The sequence below is a fragment of the Oreochromis niloticus genome, linkage group LG3 (genome assembly GCF_001858045.2).
Source record: "Oreochromis niloticus isolate F11D_XX linkage group LG3, O_niloticus_UMD_NMBU, whole genome shotgun sequence".
NCBI lineage: Eukaryota > Metazoa > Chordata > Actinopteri > Cichliformes > Cichlidae > Oreochromis > Oreochromis niloticus.
Window position 1 is genome coordinate 67,736,084 of NC_031967.2, and position 21,609 is coordinate 67,757,692.

Sequence of the window (21,609 nt, forward strand, 5' to 3'; positions counted from 1 at the left end):
TGTGGAGTGTGGAAGTGCTGTGATGTGTCACTGAGACTGTTTCCAGTAAAGTCTGACCTGAAACTTTGCTTTTCACTCTTACCCACTTAGGCCTTACTACCTACTCAGTCGGCTCAGCACAAAGCCACTATTTTTTTTTTTTTACAGTTTTTCATTAGGTGGTAGTTCCTGGCACCAGGTACTTCTGTAGTAGCTACTTTGTTGGGGCTCTAAGCGATCTGAAAATGTGACATGAGCAGACTATTTTCCACCAACTGGCTGTCAGTGGCACCTCATGAGTCATGAGATGAGTTCTGGCCGTTTGGCAGAGATTTACAGTTATTTGCACCCTTGTAGGTGGGAAACATTGCGTTCCTGTGAGAAACGTGTAGTGGACTCCACCGCCACTGACCAATATTTATTAGGGTGTGATGCAAACTTGTGGACAGGTAAGTAAAACAATACAGTTGGAGGGATACTCCTGCTGCGTTTTACTGTCCAGTGTAAGTCATCTCCTGCTTTCATTTACAGAGTACCGAGCTGCTGCTTTGCCGAGTGGATTTCTGGCTGCGGGCAAAGGACCCGACACATCAGTGTGTTTTAATTTGTTTTAACCTGGTGTAAATCGACGGACTGTGACTGCTGCGGCTGTCGATTTTGTTTGCTTCTTGTTTTATTTTTCTGTATCAGTATTTCACTCACACCCTGCAGCACTTCCTGCCATTGCCTGTGCACCTTTGTTGCAGCACGTGGTCAATTCTGATGGTAAACAAGTCCAGGAGAGTCGTGCTGTGTTGAGGTCATCTGAGTGAATGTGTGTGGGGGTTAATAATGATATTACAGGTAATCAAATGTTTTGCCATACCTGCACTGTTTCAGTTGTCGTTTATTCATTTTTGTGTGTCGTTTTATTCTGCAGCGGGGCACAGAGACTGATCCAGCTGCAGTCAAATCAGCAAATAGTCATCAGACAAAAGTGGACCAGAGGGACAACTGCACTTTATTCTCAATGCTGGACAGAACCAACCAGCTGCTGGTCTCTAACTGCTTCCCCAGCACCTCAGACCAGAGGAGGGACACAGTGAGACCTGAAACATCAGAGCTGTGAAGTTTAGACCAAAGCAATTCCTGCACATCCACCGAAGGGGTTTAAATCTGAAGATGACTCATATAGCTTACTGATAATGTCCATATCAGCAGGGTGAATTGTTTAAGCGTTTTAGTAAGATTATTGGAACTCAGTGATGAACCTATGGAGACAAACTTTATGTATAGTGAAATAAAACATTTTAATAGAAAATGCAAATCTGTGTTTTTGATTCTCAGAAAAAAAAACTAACTAAAGAAATATCATTGTGAGGCATTCAAAGTCCAACTTCTCCCTCTAGTGGTCATATATAAACCATGTGTGAGGATGGTGTTAATGTAAAATGTGAATCATAGTGTTCCAGTCAGTCATCAGTGTGTCTCTGCACAGCTGTAATTAAAATGTGTTCAGAGGGCCTCAGTGTCTGAATGGTTCCAGTTCAGCTCCATAACAGCAGCGTCCCTGGTTTGATTCCTGTGTTTCAGCTCATATCTGCCTCTCTCACTGAGGGGGATGTACATACACACACACACACACACACACACACACACACACACACTAACGCTATTTGAACCAATAGAAAGCTGATGCTCAGAGGAAGAGGGCGGGCTTTACTTGGTGTCAGTGAGAGAAATGAAAAAAAGCTGAAATGAGTGAGAAGGACGATGAAGGAAACATCTGTGCTGTGTCTGCTCTGTAAGTAGAATCTCTGTGTTTGTTTGAATTCTTGTACTTTGACTGTCTGCTCTCCTGATAACTGATGATGGAGGAGAAGACATGAAAAACAAATCAGGCTGAATTCAAGTTCAAAACACCACGAGGACCAACTGCAGGTCTGAAGTTACTGCTGAAATAAAATGTTGGTGTTTCAATGAACAGAGCAGAGGAAAGGCCATAGTTCAGTACTAGTCTTTGTATGTATTCAATGTAATTATAATGTAACTTAAAGTACTTCCTTGTTCTACAGCAGGGGTGTCAAACTCAGTTGCACAGGGGGCCAAAACTCAATGCACACTTTAGGTCGCAGGCCAAACAAGATAAACATTTATTGAACACACTACAACAATGTTTTTTAAACATAAATATGAATAAAAACAGACAGGAATATTATTCCAGAATAAATAAACTTAAAAAAATAAACTTTAACTTTAAATATTTTGCTCTTCATAAAAATATATCCTGTCAAAATTATGCAAGTTAGAAATATGAACAAAAACCCCAGAAAAAATAAATGAAAGCAAACACAAGGTTCGAGCCACATGTAGGATTGGCACTGGCCATCCTACCTGTGTCAGGAAAAGAAGCAGAGAGCTGTTCACATTTAATCATTTGTCTGTAACCTAAATTCTTTGTATACGTAAAAAGAGAAGTGTTAACAGTTCTCACCTTTCCTGGTTGCTTCTTTTGCAGGATGTGGTGCAAAAGAGTCAAAGCAGCTTAATTAGTGATGTGACGTTCTGTATCGAGGCTTCAAAGCTTGTGTCGAGTAATGGAGGGGGCGTTTCCGTGATGCGCGTATCGAGGCTTGCTTCATTTATGGGAGGAGCTGAAAATGATGACGTCCGAAGCCTCGCTGCCCGCTGTACCACGTGACTGGTTCAGGAAGTGGTTCGAACTTTGCCACGAGCTATGACAGCGATATAAACCCCTCAGACTTCATTCAAAATGTGGGTGTTTGATGGAGAGTTGCGGTTAGTGAGAGTTTGGAGACAGTTTGGAGATTTAGGAGAGTGAGGAGCGAAAGTCAGGAGAGAATGGAGCCAGCTAAGAAGAGGAGGATGTCCTCCCCTGTGTGGGGACATTTTGATCTTATTCCTCCCAACAAGGTGTGTAAATTTCTACAGTAGATGTATTTTCATAATACTGATGGTGCAATACAGTTTATGTTAAGCTGTCTTTACTTTTGTACAAGGTGAAGTGTTTGCTATGTGCCAGGGAGCTGGGATATAACAACAACACCTCATCCATGCTCAGGCACTACAGAGCTTTGCATGAGAATAAGGGGAACACGGATTGTGGAGCAAGACCAGGTGAGCCATCAAATGTCATGATAATATAGCATGCCGTAATGTTACTAAAGGATATAACAATATTATACAACTGTAATAAGTTACGTGTGTGATATTTATATTTGTGCTTTGTTTTTATTGTCTTTCCTCAGGAGAACAATCTCAAATAGATGAAGACCTGGTTAGCTTGGTGATTGAGGACTCCCAGACATTTAGCATTGTGGAGGACAAAGGATTTAAAAGATTTGTTAAATCATTAAATCCTAGCTATGTTCTCCCCACTAAAAAGGTCATAAAAGTAGAGCTGGGCGATATAAGATTTTTTCATATCACGTTTTTTTCATTTCAGGCGATAACGATATATATCACGATATAAGCCAAATAACTATATTTGTAAGATTTAAATGTGTCGTTGCTCACAAGTAAAATGTGAAATAATCTGCAGCTTGTTTTGATTTAAATATTTATTTCCCATAATAAGTTCAACGATTGTATAGGAATTTCTTTTACTGATGTACTAATCACATTATTTTATTGTATAATGCCTTGGTGCCACTGGATTTTAACATGTCTGACACCCATACTGTGAGAGGGAAGTTGGGGGGGAACAGACCACTCCACAGGAAGAGTCTTTTGTCTCTTCCAGGACTTTGGGAGGTAACACGGGAGTGTAAACCTTAAGGTGTGAAACAGCTGTTTACTGCCTTTTGTTCATGGAGAAGGTATTTAACTGAGAGCCACACTAGGCTCAGGGAGACTCTGCTGACCCTGCCCCATGGTCATGCAGGCTCTCCACCAAGCTTGGTTGTCTGTTCTTTGTGTGCTTTGATTAAAGAATGTTAGCTACCGCTCACCGCTCATCTGCAGGCTTTATTTAAGTGGAAAAACTTCCACAACAGAATGGCGCTGTGAGCAGGGTGGTCCGTGTGGTCGCTGAACAACGGTTCCGTGGATGGGCTGATCACCCCTGAGGGAAAAGGTACCTTTGTCCTACCAGCTGTTGAAGCAAAGGAAATGGAGGAGTCACGGAGCCGTGTGTTTCAGTCACCACCGAGACCATCAACTTTGAGGGGACTCCTGCAGATGGGTGAGTTGTAGCTAACTTGTATACAGTCATGGGGAGTTTTTTTTTGTCTGGCCGAGGGGGGAACGCTGACCGACTCCGGAGTTCGAGTCTCCGGGGGGAAAATCCTGGCGGTTTGAGACCCCAGGCTTGTGTTGGGTACGGTCCATCACAAGGACATTGGCTCGAGCGCGCTGTTGGGGAGAAGCCGGCCCAGACCTGTGTTCGGTCCAAGTACGTCACAGGGACAGCGACTCGGGTACACTGTCGGGGAAAATCCTGGTGGTTTGAGACCCCAGGCTTGTGTTGAGAACGGCTCATCACAAGGACAGTGGCTCGAACACGCAGTTGGGGAGAAGCCGGCCCAGGCCTGTGTTCGGTCCAAGTACGCCACAGGAACGGCGGTTCGGGTACACTGTTGGGAATCATTTCTGCGTACTACAGTGCGTGAAATGACGGTATTTTAGCACTTTTCTGCCGGTAAGGGAAGAAGGCCATTGCAGAGGACGCTCTGAATGTAAAGGGAAACTGGATCCAGTAGAGCGGCAGACGTTCCACCAGGCGGCCAGGGACAGAACTCAATGTTTGACTGTATGGTAAGAACTGAGTAAATGTGTGGTGTGTAAGATTGCAGAGAATGGTTGTGTGGGAAAAGTTGATGTGTGTGTAAAAAAAAAAAAAACCAGTGAAAAATGGTGTTCAAAATGTTGAAAATAGGGAACAAAAACAAGAAAAAAAAAAAAGAGAGAGAGAGGAGTGTAGAAATGTGCGTAAAAGTTGTTTCCAACTAGCGCGAGACGGTGGTACTGCAGGCCACCAGCTCCCCTAGTGTGGACACACAAAAATTTCTTTTTAGCAGAATTGTTGATGAAAATAAGTAAAAATAGGAAGAGGGTTTGTGATTTTTCAATGTAGAACAACTACAATCTCTCTGGGTTTTTAAGAAAGGGGACTTCAGAACCAGAGAGGGGAGACGTGTTTTTTTTTTAAGCAGTGATAAGAATGATCAAAATGTCTCAGTGTGTCACTCGCAGGTGAAGAGCAGACCCTGATCAATTTTTCACGTGCAGCAGTCGCAAGAAATTATAGGTTAACATCATTAGAAACACTCAAGCCAAGTTTTGGCTGAATTGTTTTACAGCTTAACTTCCATGTGTTTGTCACCCTGAGAACACAAGCTCCAAGAATCTCTCCCTGAAGACAAGAAATGCAGTTCCAGAACAACGAGATGGATCTCAAGAGCTCACAGCAGTGTCCTGAGCAGTGAAGAAAAGGTCCAGCAGCAGCAGCAGCTATGCAAGACAGCGACAGCAAGGAGAAAAATGGGATCATCATGAATGGATGGATGTGCATTTCCAACGAGCTGCAACTTCACTGTGTATAAATGGACCTTTATAAAAGACTGTCTGAGTTGGACATTTGCCACTTTTGGAGCAAAATGGCAAAATGAGACAGTGGAACACAGGACAAAGCTGAAAGACAACTGACTCTCACTGGACTGCTGCAAGGGAGGAGAGATGAGATGAGACCACAGTGGAAGGAGCAGGGGAGAACATGGAGGAAGGTTGTTTTAGTGTGGGAACTGAAATTTGGGTTTAGGAAACTGGGAAGAGAAAAACGACTGCCTTGCGTGGAGAATTGAAAAGTGTCTGGAGCACCGCAAAGAGGAGAGGTACACAAAAATGACACAAACAGAAAAATGCATTGATCCTACTAACACAAACACACACAATGAAGCTCATGGAGACCAAATAGCATTTTAAGCATGCATTGCTCTTACCATCATCTTGTCCGGTTCACTTAGTGGGTTAAAAAGTGATACATAGACTAGTGAACTAGTATTATTTTGGGGAAGGATGATTGAATTATTGCAGGGGTGAACAGAATGCTGCAGGGGGGTCAGATGAGTGGGAACTAATAGATTATTGAGTTTCTTGTTTCTGATGTGTGGGGGAGGTCTTATCATAACACACATCTGGGTACATGTGGGGAAAACAAAACTCATTATCTAATAGAATATTGTTGTGTGAGGTGTGACTGGTGGATGAATGTTTTGGGGATTATGCATTTTCTTTTGGTACCACTTTTAACCTACCAGTTAGTTTTGTTTTGATCTATCATTCTAAGAAAGTATGCTTAGACAACTTCAAAAAAGAGGCCTTCATGTTTTTTGATTTTTAACAGTGCACTGAGATTTTTGTTTGGCAATTTTCTCTTTTGAAGCAGGCCTGCAATATCAGGATCGAAAGCGCTACACAACATGTTGAACAATCGCAAGTGAGTTTCTCCAAAAATTAGAATGGGCTCGGGAGAAAGCCACTTATTTGGGACAATCAGAAAACAAGTCCCTGCCAAAAAGGATTCAGCGAGGTAATCCAGTCTAAATTATTTTTTTCTTTTTTGAAATGACGTCATTGCTGGCAGTAGAAACTTATTGCGTCACGAGAGGTTCTACTGTCAGCAAATAAAAAATGGGGACTGATTGGACTGACAAAAGCTTTGGCTGACTTGACACCAGTATGCAAGATTGCACCTCCACCTTGACCTGACAAAAGGGTGGATGTATGTATGTTTCTTTTACAGGAGCAGAAAGATGACAGCAACAGGTTGCATGGGCTTTTGGGCCGTGCTGACTTAACCTTTTAACTGCCACTTTCTGTGTCTTTGAATTTACCAGCGGTGTGTTATTCATGACCTTGTATTGTTTACAGTACAGAGGTCACTGTGAGAAAGTGTGCATACAGATGCGCTGCGCTAACATCTATTTTTCCACAGCAGAGGGTTAATCGTGGGATCTAATCACATGATTTACAGCAGGACACACCGCTTGCTAATGTTTTTTCTTAAGACAGGGCCTGGAGTGAAGCTACTCCAGGGGAGAATCCCTGGGAATTTTTAAGAGACAATGCACAACTTTATTGTGCATGTCTAATTGTGTTAAGCTGACATAGGGCAAAAGAGGGTTTTCCGGGGAAGCTTTCATTTTTAAATTGCAGAGACCGTGACATGAGGGATATGGAACGATTGATGCAGATGCAGACCATGACTGGGAGAGAAGGCTTCAAGAGGACCAGTGAGAAGCAGGGACCATCTGCAGGACAACTGACAAACGACAGTGGGCTGCACCACTGGGCTTCCAAAGGATTGTCACGAGGAGATTTTGAACAGCAAAATCTTAAAATAAAATGAAAGAGTTTCGCCATTGACGTTGAGGAAGACAACTAAGGTGTACGACGTGCTCTGCCTTAAATCTACAGCTGCGTTGGAACAGAAATCGAGGGATGAAGAGAGCGTGCCAAGCTCCAAAAGTGACAGCACAGAGGGAGATCAGCGTTGGAATTATAACTCTGTAAATGGCACAGACACCAGGAGCCATGATCGGGACATGAGAATGACCATCCAATGCTTTTTCACTTTGCCATGCAAAGTACTTTGACACTCTGGAGAAGACCTTTCCTCTGTATCATTGTTGTTGCCATTTGCATGTGAGAGCTTAGATTGTGGAGGAGGATTAAAGATGAACAAAGGGTGGTGGGAGAACAGTGAAGTTAGGATACACAGTGTGAAACTCCTTTAAGTGTACAATAATGTTGATGTGATATACAGAATGTCAGGAAAGAAATTCTGGTTTTAATGTGATTCTTGATTTAAGAATCAAAGGGTGGGATTGTATAGGAATTTCTTTTACTGATGTACTAATCACATTATTTTATTGTATAATGCCTTGGTGCCACTGGATTTTAACATGTCTGACACCCATACTGTGAGAGGGAAGTTGGGGGGGAACAGACCACTCCACAGGAAGAGTCTTTTGTCTCTTCCAGGACTTTGGGAGGTAACACGGGAGTGTAAACCTTAAGGTGTGAAACAGCTGTTTACTGCCTTTTGTTCATGGAGAAGGTATTTAACTGAGAGCCACACTAGGCTCAGTGAGACTCTGCTGACCCTGCCCCGTGGTCATGCAGGCTCTCCACCAAGCTTGGTTTTCTGTTCTTTGTGTGCTTTGATTAAAGAATGTTAGCTACCGCTCACCGCTCATCTGCAGGCTTTATTTAAGTGGAAAAACTTCCACAACACAGGGTAGATGTACTTAAGGAACATGAGACTTCAGTTTCAGATAAATAAAGGCAAATATTGCAAACTACACAAAAGGCAGCCGCTAAAGCGTTTAAGTTTCAAAATAGAACAAACAAAACAGACTATTAAATTGTCAATTCCACTTAGAAACAAAATATTAATTCTAAAAATAAATCTTAGTTTGTTTTACAGAAGAACAGACAAAATTGACTAACTTTTGTCAATATCAAATAAACTGAAAACTAAAAGGAAATTCTCAATCTCTCCTTGTTGTATAGCTTAGCTTTTCAAATAGTTTTAACAGTTACTTTAGTCTGACAAAAGCCGAATGACGAATTAGCGCTTTCAGTCAGAGATTGAGCATGCACCGCTTTATTGTATTTCCAGACTTGCTTTCGGCACAATTTACAGTGCGCGCTACTCTGTTTTTTGTCAGACTTGAAATAGCCGAAATACCTTCACACTACGGAACTTCTGTGGCCCTTCCGTTCGACAATCTCTCCAGCATTGGAACCATCATCGGTTTTTTCTTCGGTAACCTTCGCTCACGCTCTCGGTTGATTTTTCTCTAGTCGGCAAACTCATTTCCTTCATTACCCGGGCTGCACGGCTGCAAAAACAAATACACATGTGCGCCTTGGCGCTTGTGCTGTACGTAACAAGTCACGTGATGTGACGCTGCGGCTGTGATTGGTTCAGCTCTGCGCTATTTAATTTGGATTGGCTGTTCTTTTTTTTTTTTTAAGAGGACAAGAGTGATGAGGCCTATTGCAATAGTTTAATTTTTCTATCGAGAAAAAGTTATTTCGCAATACATATCATTATCGTTTTATCGCCCAGCTCTACATAAAAGCAGTGAAAATTTTGTTTTTTCAGAATAAAATGTGAACAGGCAGGACTGAGGCTCAAAGCCTCAGTGTGTAGCTGTCCATACCTCAACGTTACAAAAGCACAACTACTGTCCAAACCCCAACCACACCTCACCTCACAGTAAATGATCATTTCCATTTGAAGCATTTCCAAATAATAATTGTCCATACTGCCAGTATAAATATACACAGTATACTGCCATCACTACAATATACATGTTTTACACACTCATTTTCCACTCTCACATTTATAGGCTGTGTGCAAAACGCCCAGTAGTAGATGTCCTACTAGAGCAAATGAAGCTTCACGAAGCTTTGCGCTGGGGTGAACCAATTGGATGAAAAGCTTCAGTGCTTCATGAAGCTTCATCTGCCCATCACTAAGCTCAATCACCTGCTTATGAACTCCTGGAGCAAACCATGTGCCAGGCTACGGGAGTGTGGTTAAGGTGTTTTAATGGATATAGAAGTGGTTGAAGTTTATAGGTTATTGAGTTATTTATAGGACTTGTTATGAATCTAATTATGTCTATGATGTGTTACACTGGGGTTGGATGTTTTCTCATGGGGAGGTTTATGTTGTCATTTGGTTTGCTGACCCCCAGACTTGGGCTATTCCAGACGCTCACCTAAATCAGGTAGCGTATAAAAGGAAGCCATTTGCTGTTACGGTGTGTTCACACCGAATGCGATAGAGGCGGCCAGAGCGTCAGGTTTACATGTAAAGTCAATGGAAAGAGCGCGATGACACGCGATTGCGGGTCCCGCGAAAATTCGGAAGCAGATTTGCGACGCGAAAACGCGTGAAACGTGAGGCAGTGTACCACGTCTGGCGCGTGTGACTTGCGAAGAAAACCATGCGCGTAAGTTTTTGTGTTGCATTTTGTGCATATCGCGTCAACCGCTCGAGTTGGAAAATCTGAACTCCAGCGTCAAATCGCGCCGTGACAACCAATCAGGAGCCTGGTGACGTGGCTGTGACCTAGGTCAAAGGGGCAGATCCAGCCAAAGCCCTTCATTCTTCAATGGAGGGAAGGCTAATCAACGCCGTATAGCAAACAACCCGGAGCTGTACAACACCAGCTGCTTTGTGTACCGAGACAGGAATATAAAGGACCGAGCTTGGAGGAAGAAATGTGAAGAGATCGAGCAACCTGGTAAGTTCATTCATTTCTCTTTTTACATTTTTCACTGACCCGGGGAAGCCGCACAAAAGCTAGCATGCCACTGCTATTTTCCCACTGATGTACAAATACCGTTCTGCTTTTATGCATGTTGTCATATAGGAATATATTTTGTTTATTAATAAACAGCACACAGTGGTCCCGCTCATCCGTCACTGCCTCGCTTTTTCGCTGATTTTTTTTTTTTTTTTTGCACAGTACAGCATTGCATTCTGCAGCCTGATTGACAAATCTCCTCCGTGTTGTGTCTCCTGCGCTTGTCAAATTTATCATGTTTTGTTTTTATAACCATCACGTCCAATAGATAAAACAGCACAAAAACACCCATAACTATGACCCTCATTCGGAAATAGACACCTGCACCGCGAGGGAAAAAGGCGCACGAAAATGTTTTTCTGTTTGAGAAGTTTAATATTATTTCAAATAAATTTTTATAATGACTAATGTCTCAGTTCTACCGCACAGCAAATGTTGGCACACGACTTGACACATGTAGAATTTATTTCATATTATACTAATGACAGAATATACTAATACAGTGGGATGCAAAAGTTTGGGCAACCTTGTTAATAGCCATTATTTTCCTGTATAAATTGTTGGTTGTTACAATAAAAAATGTCAGTTAAATATATCATACAGGAGACACACACAGTGATATTTGAGAAGTGAAAAGAAGTTTACTGGATTTACAAAAAATGTGCAATAATTGTTTAAACAAAATCAAGCAGGTGCATAAATTTGGGCACCACAAAAAAAGAAATGGAATAAATATTTCGTGTATATCAATGTGTGTGTCTCCTATATGATATATGGGGGGCCTTTGTCTGGACGTGCTCCCCATCCAGAGCTCCACAGCAGAGAGGGAAGTTCCAGCGCTCCTGGAATCCCTCTGTGATGGACCGCCAGTCTCCAGGTGAAGGCACAGCCATGAAGTCGTCCACTAGACAGTCCCAGATGGCTGTCGCTACCTGGGGGCTGATCTGGCACACCGTGGACACACCGACTCTGAAACTGAACGTGATGGTCCTGAAGGAGTCCCCGGTGGCAAGGAACCTGGACAAAAGTGTTCAAAATTAGTATTATGTGTACTGCAGTTACAAAATACATTATTCAAATTCCAAAATACTTTTGTGATGTCAGATTTAAATTACAAAACATAAATCTTACATAAAACATGTTGTAATTATAAGGATAATTACATAACATATATTAGATAAATATAAAACAGTCAGTTGTGTTTTGTTTTAACTTTAACATATCATAATTTGATTGGTAGCAACTTTTACCACTACAGTGAGCCAATCACTCATAATTCCTAGACATGTCAATCAGGTAGGAATGAAGTAAGACATTAATAGAAATAAAGAGTTGTATGTTGACATGTAGCCCTTTCCTTGCTTAAATCATTGTTAATAATTTTGAAAAATTAACCTGTGATAAGACTTATCAAGATAGAAAATGCTAGATAGAACCATATAACTAAAGATGAACCAAACTGTTCACAATTTCATCTAGCTCTCAGTTTTAAGAAAGGCTGGTGACCCCTGTTATAGAGTCTGACAGCTGCAGGGATTATATACAAATATGTAACTATACCAGAATTAAACCAGGTCTAAATGAAAAAAAGGAGTGAGTATCACTACAAAGATTACCAACAGTGGTCCTCATACCACAGTTTGATATCAGCAAACACTGAGAGCATACACATTGATAGACACCACAGCCATGCTATCGTTGCTAACACTGATAACAGCATAAATTGAATTAAATCAGGACTTGATGAGACCTTTCGAGTATCACTAGAAATATTATAAACAGTCGTCTCCATACCACAGTTTGCTATCAGTAAACACCGACGGCATTCACTGTTAGCATACCACAGCCATGTTAGCAGTGTAGAAATGGATGGTTTAGCATATATTAGCACAGGTATCAATAAAGGACTACTGTATTAAACACTTTACTAACCTCAGGCAGATGGACAGGCGCTCTGCAGGTGGGATTGAGCGCCTGTTGTTGGTGTCTAGGCGGGCGATTCTGGGACCGACGCGGGACAGCAGGTCCTCAAACTGGGCGAGTGAAAGACAGTGATATCTCTGTCATCCAGGCGCAGCTCCTGGAGCAAGTGGTGAAACTCACCAAACTGCTCACGCCTCTGGAGGACCTGATGGACCCAGGTACGGCGAGGACGTCCTTAACGCCGCTGCTCTGCTCTCCACAGTAAATAGAGGAGGGAGACTCTCTCTTCAAACGCTAGCTCGACAGCTGCCATCTAGCAAAGATACCGTCTGGCACAACTTCCTCCCACATCCCTCCCACATTTCCGGTTCACGCGCGTCAAAATATATTATATATTATATATATATATATATTATTCCATAATATGTAATTTTGAGGCGCGATGGATTTTTCTTGGACACGCGTCGAGGTGCGAATGTGCACGCGTCAAATTAGGGGCGTTTGGGGCGTTTTCGCTCGCGTCTATCGCGTTCGGTGTGAACACACCGTTAGAGGGGTTGCTGGGTTTGCTGTGTGTTGGTGTTTCAACATGTGTTCTCTTTAATAATGTCTTTCATTTGATGGACACGTTTTACTCCAGTCTCGTGCCATTTTATTGGAAGTGACCCTTGACCTCTGGCCAAAACTGACAGTAATGATAGGTTAAATCCACATAAAAGGTTATATGTGATAAATTGATTGATTGATTGATTGATTGATTGATTGATTGAATCTTTATTTTGAACATGTTAAAAAAGTACAACAACATAGAATTCAAAGAGACAAATAAACAAAGCAAAACAAAAGGAAAACGAGCAACCACAACTACAAATAACTTTCATGTTCAAAAAGGAGCAGGAAGAAGCATAACCTTATTTAATCCCACCCCTTTTCCACTATGTAGTAATGAATAGACTACAGAAATACCTCCTTGCAATTACATTATATGTTATGTGTATTTTTTTTTATTTATTTATTAATATATATATATATATATATATATATATATATATATATATATATATATATATATATATATATATATCCATACCTACGTATATACACATACACACACATACACATTTTCAATGACCCCAGTAGATAAATATGTGATGTTATATGTGTAACCCTATCCACAAACATCCTGGTGGTGATCCTGAGGATTTTCAGAGGTTCCAAACATAATTTTACATCTAAGCAATTCTGAGGATCACCCAGAAGGTTGGATAAAAGTTTCTGGGGTAAAGGGCACGAGGAATACTCGATGACCTTCTGCAGAGACCTGACTGGAGCAGCAGAAAGCAATAAACAGAAATAACAACTGAAAAACTAACAGTTCCTCAATGTAGTACTGAAGGTCAAAGTAAAGACATCACATTTTAGTCCTTGATTTCAGTGCTGCCTTCAACATATTGATCATTACATTTTAATTCAACAGCTTCATGACTTAGTTGGTTTAACATCTTAGGTTCAAAAGTCTGAGACACCAAATGTGGTCATATTTATCTCTGTCTCTGAATCAAAGTGAGGAAGTCAGTCCCACTTTTCAGGTGTTTATTTTGTTTTGTTAAGGGTATCAGACCTGCTTTCTATCACTTAAAAAAAATAAAAAATCTAGCAATATATAATTCCCCAGTTTTGGTGAGAGAAATCCTGGGATTTGATTTAAATGTTACTGAGCATTAATTAGTAGGTATCTGAGTCTGTGTGATGCTCTCATACAGTCTGTGGATGAGCGTTTTTTTGTCTGGCAGTTTTAGAAGCAGAATCATCGTCTGAATGCTTTGCTGTGCCAAACACAGAGAGATGCATTATGGACTCACTGCAGGCTCCTTTTTTATCTTTTTGTTTTATATATTTATTTTATTATTATTTAATTCATTATCACAGTGGGTATTATTCTTCTGCAGCAAATCCACAGTAGGAAAATAAACATGTGATTTGTATTTTTTTTTTTAAATTTCTTAGCACTTGTTCCCATGGCAACCACCTTGCTTCTGAAGGTTTGTTCTCACTTGTTTTCAACATTGATGCTTCCTGATATATCTGGTTTCATTATGATTCAATTATGATTATATTACTGTCAAATTTCAGCATATTCAGACAAAGCTGCTGAAGATGATTCACATACACTGATATTAAAGTATCACACACCAACAGCAGACAGTCAAACAAAGCAGAAGTAATTTGGGGGACCCCAGGGTGAAGTGTGAACCGTATGTTCACTTCATTCAAACATGGAGATTTGAATCTCTCTGTTTTAAATCTCCACTGCTTTTTCCAGCCTTAACATTTTTAGCAACATCATGTTTGTCTTTATTGCCAACAGCGATTCAGTTTTGATGAAAGGGTGTAGTGCTAATTTATTAGCTAGTGTCAGATAGTTTGGTTATCAAGCTGCTCCCATAGACTGTAAGGGGTCAACAGAAAGGCACTGAAAGCCGCTAAATAGAGCTTAGTAACATAAAAACAAGATCCTAGAATTAAACTTACCAGAACTGGTAATGTTTGTTTATGCAATAAGCCACATTGTATTGGTTAGACATTTGCATTAAAAATACCCCCAAAGCACAAACATGAGTGAACCATTGGCTGAGGTGAAGCCTAACAGACGGTTGGCAGTTACAGCAGCCTGTGTCCATCCACCTCTCAGACAAAGAGGCCACGCCCCTAATAATGCAAACTTTCAGCCTCATTAACATTTGAACAGGTGAGTTATAAAGGCATTCACCTCATGCACACTTCGTATGAAGGGGACTGTTAGCTATAGAGACCAAATATATTTTTAATAGCAGGTTGTATAAATTTTTATTTCTGCTGTAAAGTTGAACATGTTCACATGAGCGTCTGTGGAGAGTGACTGACTTTATAAATCTCAAGTGGACATTAGAGGAACTGCAGCGTTTGGTGCTCTTGGTTTGTTCAGTGTTGTAGTGGGAGGAGTCAGAGACACCGAGTTGGATAGAATTAAGATTTAATGTTAAATTACATTAAGATTAACTATGTAATAGAAGCAAAAGTAGCTGAATTTAAGAAACAGGAAGCCTGTGATGATGTGTAAAATAAACCCAGTTTGGATTATGAGTAAATGATTTTACATTTAACAGCATGATGGTATCAGACAAATATATATTAGTCTGTCTGTAGATTTTCACACCATCCTAAGTTCTGTGTGTTTGTCGTCTGTGGTTAACACTAACGAGTCTGCAAATGTTTCTGAGAAAGAAAAGAAGCTTCATCTACGTGTGTTTCAACACAGAGGTGTTAATTTTAAATAGAGGAAGAAACACATGAGTTATTTGTAAGAGCATTTCTGTAAACTCAGACAGGTCAGAGACTGTTATCATATTTATTAAATATGAAAATATATTTAATTATTGTTGTAAATGAAGCACATTTCCTGCTGTATTATTCACAGTTTTCCTTTTAACATTTAGTCTTTCATATTTATGACACCAGCATCTTACATTCCTTCTGTCTCAGCATCTAAATTCTGAGCCCACCTCTGATGAAGTTCATATTTTAATAGTGACGACCTGTTGGTCTGATTGGCTAACATGTGAGCTGACTTTAATATTCTGTTAGTGCAAATAACCAACATTCAGCTGCTGTGAGGAACTTGTTGGGATTCAGAGATTCTTTTATTGTTACCATATACTCTGCCTTATGATAAATGCATTAATAACATGTTCTACAGTATTATTCTATCAGTAATATTTCTTACAGGGTTCATATTGCATTGAATATGTTTGTCATCACATTCATTCTATTCACAGGTTGAGTTCATTTTATACACAATGCATATCTGTGCTTGTTTAGAGTTGATGTTCTATCTAAGAGGGTTTTAAGCTTCACTGGTGAGAGTGTCCAGGCAATACGTGTTGAGGGAAGATGAGAACATAGCAGGTTAATTGCATGCATGCTTACAATACACATTAAATCTAGCAACAGGCCTGAGCGAAGGCCCAAGTGTCTTCTGCTTCTTTTTGAGACCTGCGCCAATTCTGTCTACTTAGTGATCAGTGTTGGTCAAGTTACTTGAAAAAAGTAATCAGTTACTAATTACTGATTACCTCCCCCAAAAAGTAATCCCGTTACTTTACTGATTACTTATTTTCAAAAGTAATTAATTACTTAGTTACTTAGTTACTTTTTAAAAACACGATTTACAACCTGAATAGGTGATAAAGCGATAGATCTTTCAGCCCAATTCTACTTTTTCTGCATAATCCATCATACAAAATGTAATCAAATGGAGTCGTCTCTTTTTAAAACGTTAAATCTTTTAACTTTATGCATCAAGCAAAAACTTAATTATATGCAACATTCTGTGACTGGAAGAAATTTGTTTAACATTTAAACCTATTTTCTGCACATTCCAGCACATAAAATAAAAATTTTTTTGTATTTACACTCACTCTTTCAAATAGATGCAAGTAAAACACAGCAGAAAATAAATAAAATCAAAGACTCAGCGGCCCTGTTGCTCTATTTTCACCTGTAAAGCAGGACTGGGGTAGGCGGAGGTTTACCCTGGTGCAGGTGTGCCGCGGCGGTCAGTGGAAGAATCCGCGAGTTTCTCTGTGAATTTCCCATTACAGTCGTAGCGCACTCGCTGCTTGCTTGGAAGTTTAGGGGGTTTTTTCGCTGTAAAAAGAAGTTTTCTTCCCAGGCACAATGGACACTAATGTTTTTGTCACTTTTTATGGAATCAAACTCAAAATAAGGTCAGTACTTCCACACTTTAAACGCTGCACGCTCATACTCTCTCCCGCACTCGATATATTATCCATTGTTGATCTGTGAACAGCTGTTGTCAGGAACGTCGCACTCGCTTACATCACTGTCATGAGACGTTCTCGCAAAAAATCACGGTTTTAGTAACGCAGTAACGCAGCGTTCCTACGGGAAAGTAACGGTAATCTAATTACCGTTTTTGCAATGGTAATCCCTTACATTACTCGTTACTTGAAAAAAGTAATCGGATTACAGTAACGCGTTACAAGTAACGCGTTACTGCCCATCTCTGTTAGTGATTGATGACGAGGGTCCATTATTAGCTCTCAGAGACCCTGAAGCTTGAAGTTTATTACCTTAAAAGGCAAGATATAGAAAAGAGAAGTTAGATGTCTGTTTATAGTTATTAGAGATGTACAAGATGTACCCTTGTCTGTAAACAATGTATTTTTGACCTGTGTTGACGTACGTGGAGGCGTGATCCTCCCTGCTATAAAACCAGCATTCAATGTATTTTTGTCAGAGGAAGACATATGCTGATGGTTCCTCTCCTGTGTTAATAAACTCATCGTTTGATTGCACTTGTCCGGTGCCTCCGTCGTTTGTTGTTCTGGTCTCCAATTGATTGATCTCGCACGATAAACTGAATGATCTACATTCTCTTTGGAAAAATACCTGCACTCACCGACCGATGCATCATTATAAATACTGTTTAAACACAGCTGTAACCTGCAGTTAGTGTATAAAAATGTGTGAACAAGAAATTTTCTTCTTCGTCTGAATACAAAATATTTAAGGATAAAACCCCGATGAGAAGTTTCCACATAACTAAAGCTGCTTCTGTCACACTGAGGATGGACTGAGGTGCTGCACCAATATCAGATTAAATTATTGTGAACTATGAATTCTGCAAAGCTGCTCTGGACAGAGAGGCTGCAGACTCTGCTGGTGCTTCCTGTGTTTAAGTCTCACAGCTCGGCCTGTTGAGGGGGAGACAAGAGAGACATAAGCTGATGATCTCTGTGGGTTAAAGGTTTGGGTTTTGTTTATTTCATCCATGTCTCACAGATAAAGTTTGTGGATTGTGGAAGTGCTGTGATGTGTCACTGAGACTGTTTCCAGTAAAGTCTGACCTGAAACTTTGCTTTTCACTCTTACCCACTTAGGCCTTATTACCTACTCGGTCGGCTCAGCACAAAGCCACTATTTTTTTTTTTATAGTTTTTCATTAGGTGGTAGTTCCTGGCACCAGGTACTTCTGTAGTACCTACTTTGTTGGGGATCTAAGCGATCTGAAAATGTGACATGAGCAGACTATTTTCCACCAACTGGCTGTCAGTGGCATCTCATGAGTCATGGTAAATGGTAAATGGACTGATTCTTATATAGCGCTTTTCTACTCTCCCGGAGTACTCAAAGCGCTCTATACAACATATCGCATTCACCCAATCACACCCATTCATACAAGCACTTTATCTGTACTTAGTGCTTTTTCTAACTACATTCACACACATTCATACTCCGATGGATGCATCGGAGAGCAACTTGGGGTTAGTATCTTGCCCAAGGATACTTGGCATGCAGACTGGAGGAGCCAAGGATCGAACCACCAACCTTCCGATTAATAGGTGACCTGCTCTACCTCCTGAGCTACAGCCACCCCATGAGATGAGTTCTGGCCATTTGGCAGAGATTTACAGTTATTTGCACCCTTGTAGGTGGGAAACATTGCGTTCCTGTGAGAAACGTGTAGTGGACTCCACCGCCACTGACCAATATTTATTAGGGTGTGACGCAAACTTGTGGACAGGTAAGTAAAACAATACAGTTGGAGGGATACTCCTGCTGCGTTTTACTGTCCAGTGTAAGTCATCTCCTGCTTTCATTCACAGAGTACCGAGCTGCTGCTTTGCCGAGTGGATTTCTGGCTGCGGGCAAAGGACCCGACACATCAGTGTGTTTTAATTTGTTTTAACCTGGTGTAACTCGACGGACTGTGACTGCTGCGGCTGTCGGTTTTGTTTGCTTCTTGTTTTATTTTTCTGTATCAGTAGGCACCGTAGATATTGATTGTCTTTTAGTGTTTTATATGAAAACACCTTTTTTTATATATATATCGTTGCAGACGGTGAAGACGCTGCGTGGAATACAAATTCTTTGTTTTGGTCTTGCCGCTTTTTGCATGCACCGCGGTGAGCCTGAGTGAAGACGGCACTGAAGATTTGTCTTTTTCTATAGTGTCTTGCCCATTTGGGGTTCAGTGTGAGCTGCCATCCTTTTTTAACATGCAGAGACATGGGTATACCATTTGACTGGTGGAAGATCTAGAAAATTTTACATGGGGAGGCAAAGTGTGTGAAGATCCTCTATATGTAAATGCAGTCAACAAAATATTCCCAGATACTTAAACTATTTATTGTATCAAACTCTCTTCTAAAAAAACAAAAGCAAGGTGATTTTTAACAAGTTTTTAAGTAGAAAAATTTCACTCACACCCTGCAGCACTTCCTGCCATTGCCTGTGCACCTTTGTTGCAGCACGTGGTCAATTCTGATGGTAAACAAGTCCAGGAGAGTCGTGCTGTGTTGAGGTCATCTGAGTGAATGTGTGTGGGGGGTTAATAATGATATTACAGGTAATCAAATGTTTTGCCATACCTGCACTGTTTCAGCTGTCGTTTATTCATTTTTGTGTGTTGTTTTATTCTGCAGCGGGGCACAGAGACTGATCCAGCTGCAGTCTAATCAGCACTGACAACAGTTATGAACGAATAGTCATCAGACAAAAGTGGACCAGAGGGAGAACGGCACTTTATTCTCAATGCTGGACAGAACCAACCAGCTGCTGGTCTCTAACTGCTTCCCAGCACCTCAGACCAGAGGAGGGACACAGTGAGACCTGAAACATCAGAGCTGTGACGTTTAGACCAAAGCAATTCCTGCACATCCACCGAAGAGGTTTAAATCTGAAGATGACACAGCGGGAGAAGCTCTAGTGGTCATATATAAACCATGTGTGAGGATGGTGTTAATGTAAAATGTGAATCATAGTGTTCCAGTCAGTCATCAGTGTGTCTCTGCACAGCTGTAATTAAAATGTGTTCAGAGGGCCTCAGTGTCTGAATGGTTCCAGTTCAGCTCCATAACAGCAGCGTCCCTGGTTTGATTCCTGTGTTTCAGCTCATATCTGCCTCTCTCACTGAGGGGGACGTCCACACACACACACACACACACACCACTAACTCTGTTTAAACCAATAGAAAGCTGGTGCTCAGAGGAAGAGGGCGGGCTTTACTTGGTGTCAGTGAGAGAAATGAAAAAAAGCTGAAATGAGTGAGAAGGACGATGAAGGAAACATCTGTGCTGTGTCTGCTCTGTAAGTAGAATCTCTGTGTTTGTTTGAATTCTTGTACTTTGACTGTCTGCTCTCCTGATAACTGATGATGGAGGAGAAGACATGAAAAACAAATCAGGCTGAATTCAAGTTCAAACACCACGAGGACCAACTGCAGGTCTGAAGTTTAACAGAGTTACTGATGAATTTATGAGTGAAAAGCTGAAATAAAATGTTGGTGTTTGTATGAACAGAGCAGAGGACAGACCTTAGTTCAGTACTAGTTGTTTGTATGTATTCAGTGTAACTATAATGTAACTTGAAGGACTTCCTTCTTCCACAGTAGCTACAGAAGCAGCTCATGAGGCATGAAATGATGTGATCAGTTTTATTTTATAATTTTGTTCATCGAGAAGTTGAAAAGTGAAATCCTGGAGCCTCTGGTTTAGTACGAGCAGCTTTTTGCTGACCTGGTTTAGATCCACTTTTCCTCTGACAGGAAGATCAAACTGGGCTGTAGGCGACACAACATGGAGAGTTTGATGTTTCTGTCTTAGAGGGAAACATCAAATAATACAAAGTTGTTCTGAGTGATCACCTTTGTGTGTTTATGTCAAATCAACCTGAGTGTCATTTCTCTTTAGTTCTGATCTCACTGCTGAGCTGCTCAACAAACCAAGGTCAGTAACCTTCTTCTGTCACAGTTTAAACCTGATAAACTCTGACAGATTTTACACATTTGGATTCAAACTTTCAGTAAAGATCTCAAAGACGTGATCATCAGTTTTTCATTTTAACCCTCACAGCTCGTCTGACTGTGAGTCCCAGCAGCTCTCAGTTCTTTGAAGGAGACTTTGTGTCTCTGAGCTGTGAGGAGGACGACAGCTCTGCTGGATGGACTCTGAGGAGAAACACAAGTAAAGGACAGAGGACTCAGTGTGGAGATGGGTGGGGAGAAGGTGCTGGTTCTTCATGTAACAACAACGTTTTCCTATTGGACAGTGGAGTTTACTGGTGTGAGTCCAGAGAGGGTCCCATCAGTAACATGGTTAACCTGACAGTCACTGGTAAGCTGAGTGTGTGGAGTTAGTGTTGATGAAGCTGTGTGTAAATGGATGAAATGCTGTAGTTTGTCTCTGTGTTGAGGTGGATCAGTGATCCTGCAGAGTCCTGTCCTCCCTGTGATGGAGGGAGATGACGTCACTCTGCTCTGTAAAACAAAGACCACTCCCTCCAACCTCCCAGCTGCTTTCTATAAAGATGGCTCCCTCAT

General features: G+C 41.0%; 1 long non-coding RNA gene across 1 annotated transcript; it reads left to right on the forward strand.

Moving 5' to 3' along the window:
- Nucleotides 1–18,692: 18,692 nt before the first annotated feature.
- LOC112846102 (uncharacterized) lies at nucleotides 18,693–20,112 on the forward strand. Its single transcript, XR_003218932.1, has 2 exons — nucleotides 18,693–19,195; nucleotides 19,715–20,112. It is a non-coding gene; the product is annotated as an uncharacterized LOC112846102 (long non-coding RNA).
- Nucleotides 20,113–21,609: the final 1,497 nt, after the last annotated feature.